Consider the following 6244-nt stretch of genomic DNA (forward strand, 5'->3'; position numbering starts at 1 on the left):
CTCTCAGTGCTGCGACCCCATCTGGCTGGAACCTGTGCAGATCTTGCGCATGCTGCCTCAGTCTCTATGAGCTCATCTGTGTATCAGTCCTGTTGTGTCTGGAAGACAGTTTCCTTGGAGTTATCCACCCCTCTGACTCTTACAATCTTTCAGCCTCCTCTTCCACATAGAGGCATAGAGGACAGGGTTTGATAAAAACGTTCTATTTAGGACTGACTGCTCCAAAGTCTCTCACTCTCTGCACAGGTGTGAGTCTCTCTGTTATTTCCCATTTACTGCAGGAGGAAGCTTCTCTGATGAACACTGATCATGGAATGCAATGGTAGATGTTAGGATAAAGCTCAAGGGGGGACCTTTCTTGGGGGACCATGGTGGATTCCATGACAGGCGAGGGTGATCGAGGAGTGGGGGACAAACACACCAGGCAGACAGAGATTAAGTAAGAAGTTTTATTAGAAAGGGGAGGGAGGGGGAAGGAAAGAGAAAAGAGGTAAAGAGACACAGAGACAGAGAGAGGACAGAAGAGAAGAGGGAGACAGGAAAAGTCCTGTCTGCCCCAGGGGAACAGTGGGAAGAGAGAGCCAGAAGAGAGCTGGAAAAGGGCACAGAGAGAAGAGAGCAAACAGAGAGAGGAGAAAGAGAACGGAAGTGGGCGGAGGAGAAAGAGAACGGAAGTGGGCGGAGGAGAAAGAGAACGGAAGTGGGCGGGGGAGAAAGAGAACGGAAGTGGGCGGAGTCCTTTCTTTTAAAGAGGTTCTTTATATCTGCGTGCAGACTAGTGCTCATGGACCCCTGGGCTGACCAGAGTACTGTCTGAGTGCATTCTGCCAGGTGACAGGGGCAGGCCAGCGTAATGCCTGCATCCTTACAGTAGATCCTTTATCAGATGCATGGGTAAATGTCTTTTCCCATTCTGTGGGCTGCCACTTCTCATGGACAATGGTGTCCTTGGTCATACAAAAGCTTTTTAGCTTCATGAGGTCCTGGCTATTTACAGGTTGGTCTTAGAGCCTGTGCTATTGGGGTCCTGTTTAGAAAGTTGTAGTAACCTGTCTTCGTGGGGGCTTCAGTCGGATCTGGCCCACTTGCCTGGTTTGCACCTGAAAGGACGAGTGTGGATTGAGAAACAGCAGTAAAGACAGAGACACAGACTAGAGTCAGGAGGGCAATCATGATATAAGAAACAAACAGAATTTCTTCCTTAATTCTCCAAACATTTAGTAACCATGCCTTAGATTAAATTTCTCCGTATCTGGACTTGAGGGTTAGTTAAGAGTAGCCACACCCTGAACCAAGTCTCTGGTTATTTAGATAAGACATCCACACCTAAGACCAAACATCCTACAGTGGCCACATCTTAGACCATTAGGTTTTATGACTTTAACCTTAGAAGAGTAAGGGTAGTTCTGAACTCTCTGACCTTACGCCAAGATGAAGCAAAGTCACTTTAATGGACCCCGACAGAAAGTCCTCTCCAGTGAGGCCAAGACTGCTCCCTATTTCTCTTCTCTTAGATTCAGAGTATCTGGCCTTATGCTGAGGCCCTTGATCTATGGAGTTGAGTTTGTGCAGAATGATAAATGGGAATCTACATTGGTTCCACTTTAAGGACATAAAAAGTGATGTTCACAGCTCACAGCTAGTGAACAGGGAGACCAGAAGTCAGACTTTTGATTTCTTACTCCAAGACAGACTTGCTCTCTGGACAGTTTGGTGCTACAGATGTTACATAGGCAGACTGCAGCAGCTGTTATTAACTGAACAAAGGTGTTAGCACCATATTGTTTGATATCACAAATAACAAACACAGGGAGTGTGATGGGCTGAGTCCCTGTCCTCATAGTGGTTGGAGACTGAGGGTCAGGTTATCTACTTTGTCATTTCACATGACCTCTGCCAACCTACCACCACTTCTTTTTTGTTGTTGTTTTTGTTTTTCGAGACAGGTTTCTCTGTATTGTTTTGGAGTCTGTTCTGGAACTCACTCTGTGGACCAGGCTGGCTTTGAATTCACAGAGATCCACCTGCCTCTGCCTCCCGAGCGCTGGGATTAAAGGCATGCACCACCAACACCCGGCCCTACCGCCACTTCTTCAAGCATCGTGAAAGTCTTTTTTCAGGGAAAACGTCTTCACAACCAGTCTAATCCTCAAATTTGAGCCTTTATGCTATAAAAACCAACCCTTATGGTCAAAGTATGCTGATTGTGGTAGTTCCTATTTTCATTACTGAAGATGTATTGTAGCTTAATTATGATGATTTAAAATTCATGGTTCATTAGCACAGTTCTTCTTGGCACAGAGAAGAGAAACAACTGCATACAACAGACTCCAGAGCAGGACAAAGCTTTCAGGATGGGAATTTAACAGCAGACGATGGGAGAAAGAAGTAGGTGTGACCCAATGGATGGCTGGGCAGTTAGCTGAACCAGTATTCAGGATGGCTGTCCTGATGGGGGAAGTCCTGTGTATTTGTCAATAAAACACTGTTGGCCAATAGGGAACCAAGATAGGTGGGACTAGGAGTCTGGGAGGACTCTGGGAAGGAGAAACACAGAGAGTCAAGATGTAACGCCATGGGGTAGGAAGTCCGGAAACCTCTCCGGTAAGAGAAATACTTAGATTAGCAATAATGGGATAAATACTTAAGTCAGAGATAGCCAGTAAGAAACAAGCAAGGCCTCCTGTGTGTTTAATTGGGACTGATGCGGCTCTGGAACCAGGCTGGCGGGAAGGCTTCTCTTTACACTGTCCCTTCTTCCTTCTTTCTTCCCTTCCTTCCATCATCCCTTCTTTCTCTCTTCTTTCTTCCTTTTCCTTTTGAGACTAAGGGTGGCCTTGATCATCTGATCCTCCTGCCTCCTCCTCCTAAATGCTGGCATTGTAGGCATATACCACCATGCCTAGTTTCTATAGGGCTGGGAATGCTGGCATTGTAGGCATATACCACCATGCCTAGTTTCTATAGGGCTGGGAATGCTGGCATTGTAGGCATATACCACCATGCCTAGTTTCTATAGGGCTGGGAATGGAACCCAGTGCTTTATAAGGAACCTATGCTAGGCTAGCAATCTAGCAATTAAGTTACACACCCAGCCCTCAGGATGTCTCAACTCAGTTTTTCTTTGCTATGTAGTGAGAATCTTTTTCTATTTGAAAGCATCCAATGACTTGCCACTGGACTCCAAGAGGCAGAGCAGAGCTTGTTGCAAGTGGTTAGGGATGAAGACGCACACAAGTGTGCCTGACCCACGCCCATTACCCTCTGGACTACTTTTACTTCGTCTCCATGGTACTGTTGTACAATCCTGAATAACTGGGCTTACCTGACTATATTTAGTGTCTCTCTTCTCTGGAGGTTTTATTGCTGTTTTATTGTTCCCACGGCCTATTGATGTCACAGAGTGAATGCCTCATTCTGAAAGGGATAGTGTGTTTTTTGCAGGAGGGAAAGGAAGAGTCATAATTGGATTTGATTGTTAAATGTTAAGAATAGACCCTATCATCTCTATTTAAACTCAGTGAGACGAGAAAACGAAGCTGCCATTCTGAACGAAAGATCTATATTGCTTAAGTAGTAATTATAGAGGGATAAGTGGAGAGGCACAAAACCCAGAGGCCAAGGGCAGGCTGCAATGCCACCCAACTGCCAGAGGCCAGGGGCAGGCCGCAGTGCCACCCAAATGCCAGAGAGAATGCATCTCCATGATGCAGCTTGCTCTTCATCTGTAAACTAAGAGATGGAGCCTGAGGTCTCTTCCTACTTCCTGACTCTTCTTCCCAGAACCTTGCTGCTTACTCAAGTTGTGGGCTTCCAAAGGGAAACCCTGACAAAGCAAAATCAACAAAACCCTGGGGGTATTACCCCGCTTCCTTTCGCTCAACCTTACCTCTGCCAGCCTCAAGCACCTTCCTATTTCTTTCCTCAGGTTACTATCTTGCTGACCTGAGCTTCCCCCTGTCTTTCTCTTGGCTGCTCTCCTGGGCATCCCCACGGCTTATTGCCCATCGATCTCTGAAAAAAAAAAAAAGGAAACAATAAAAAGTCAAAGACAGTTCATAGAAGTCACGAACCGTATGTTGATTCCCAGTGTATAACGTATCACCATGGAAAAAGTCCCCAGGGTAGCGGTGCCTGACTCTCTTAAGCCAGGTTTCACACGAACGTGATTGAATGCTTCAGTTTTCTAAACAGAACGTTTACAAGAATGCCTTCAACACGGTTCTCCCTTCTAAGAATGTACTTGCAGCAAGAGAGCAAGGCGCCAAGTCCAGGACTGCCTGTGGCAGTGTTGGTGGGAGTGGCCCAATGGCAATGGGCTGGGCCTCTGTCACAGTGAGACCAATCACAGCACACCCAGACTAAGGGGGGGCCATCCGCACTTCCCGGGTAATTCAGGAGCTCAGCTACTTTGAGAATTGATCCTAGGACATTGAACAACTTGGAGAGAGTCTTCAAAAATCTCCTGAAGACTCCCCAAGGAAGGCCAGCAAGATGACTGAACTGCTTCCAAGCCTAGCGATCTAAGTTTGATTCCCAGGTGAGAGAAAGAGAGAACCAACTTTCACAAGCTGTTCTCTGGTTTCAGTCACATGCGATGGCATGTCGACAGGTAACATCTGAGACCTAGAGAAAAACTTTCCCTGCCTTGCTGCAGTCCCCTCTCTGATATACGGACCAGTGTATTTTAAGCAGGCCGTAACTCATGAATTTCTTCGTTCTATAAAACTATAAAACTTCTTGAAACTGCCTCCATGCTGGCATATGGAATTTGGGGTAACAGAAATTTGTGTTTCTGGGCCGTAGCCACTCAATATGGCCCCAGTTTAAACAAAACAAAACAAAACAAAACAAAAACCCCCTATGTTTTATTCCCCTTTGAGAGCTATGTTTTTACATCACAGTTATACTCATCTTAACTATTTTAAAGTATACAGTTTGATGGCACTTAGTATATTCAGAGACTGTGCAATGGCCATGCCATTACTGTCTAGTTCTAGAACATCCTTATCACCGCCACAGGAAATTCTGGGCAGTCACTCACTATTCATTTTTCAGAACCTGGCAACACTAATCTGCTTTTGGTCTCTATGGATTTGTCTATGCTGGGCAAGACACAGTTAGAATTATGTAACATATATTCCTTCATGACTGGATTGTCATTTAGCAAGTTTTCAAAGTTAACTCATGGTGTAGAAAATATCAGTATTTCATTCCATTTTATGAATGAATACTATTCCACTCCATGGATATATTACATTTTTGCTTTCAACTCCTCTCTCTATATTTGTGTTTCCCCAATTTTTATTACACTTTATTTAATCTGTGTGTGCATGTGTTGGGTCATGTGTGTATATACCCATGCCATGGCATACGAGTGGAGGTCAAAGAACAAACCTGTGGGTGTAGGTTCTCTGTTCCCACCACATGAATTCTGGGGATGGAACTCAGTTTGTCAGACTTGGTGATAATTGTCTATACCCACTGAGCCATCTCACCAGCCCTGTTTCCACACGCTGGCTATTGCAAATGGCACTGCTACTCAAAGTATGCAAGTTGGTGCTGCTGTTTGCTGTGCTAGAGGTCAAACTTAGGACTTTGCACATACCAGGCAGGCAAGCATCCCACCACTGGATTACACAGGTACCAGTTCCTGTTTGACCACCTATTCTTTTGGCTACATTCCTGGGAATAGAATTGGTGATACGTACTATATTTCTATATTTTTCTTATATTGAAGAAAAGTATATACAATTTTCTGTCTCACAATATCAGATAAGAATTAAGAATCACTATTAATTTTGTTGACATTGATAATGGTGGTGTCACATGCCTGATGGCCCTTACCATTTTATTGAGAGGCCTGTTTAATTGCTAAAATAATATAATTAAAACAACAGAGAATCCAGAGAAGTTAGTAGCTTTCTTCACAGAATTCTCACTCATGTTCTACTAGCTGAGTGGGTAGCAAGTTTGCCTCTACTCCATAGGAAACAGGCTCCACTCAGTTATTCTTCGTAACTGCTACCTGGAAGATTACTCCACTGCCTTTGAAACACTGGTCAGGTTGGCATCTACAATGGTAACGGAAGAAATGAGATTTCTATGGAACACACACTGGTAATTGTATGCATCTGTTCTCTCTGCCTTGGTTCTGACATTCCAAGAAACAGCCTACCAGCTGGTCATTTTTCCCAGGAGCCAATGGATGGTCTCCTGGTTGGCTTTGACCTTGCCTTTATGG

The 6244-nt window shown here is 44.8% G+C and overlaps 1 long non-coding RNA gene across 1 annotated transcript; it reads right to left on the bottom strand.

Moving 5' to 3' along the window:
- Positions 1-674: 674 nt before the first annotated feature.
- Positions 675-4192, bottom strand: LOC121134264. The gene is made up of 3 exons (XR_005871334.1): positions 4106-4192; positions 3890-4014; positions 675-1100 (listed from the first exon to the last, which is right to left on the bottom strand). It is a non-coding gene; the product is annotated as an uncharacterized LOC121134264 (long non-coding RNA).
- Positions 4193-6244: the final 2052 nt, after the last annotated feature.

This window comes from Mesocricetus auratus, unplaced genomic scaffold (genome assembly GCF_017639785.1).
Source record: "Mesocricetus auratus isolate SY011 unplaced genomic scaffold, BCM_Maur_2.0 Super-Scaffold_4256, whole genome shotgun sequence".
Taxonomy (NCBI): domain Eukaryota; kingdom Metazoa; phylum Chordata; class Mammalia; order Rodentia; family Cricetidae; genus Mesocricetus; species Mesocricetus auratus.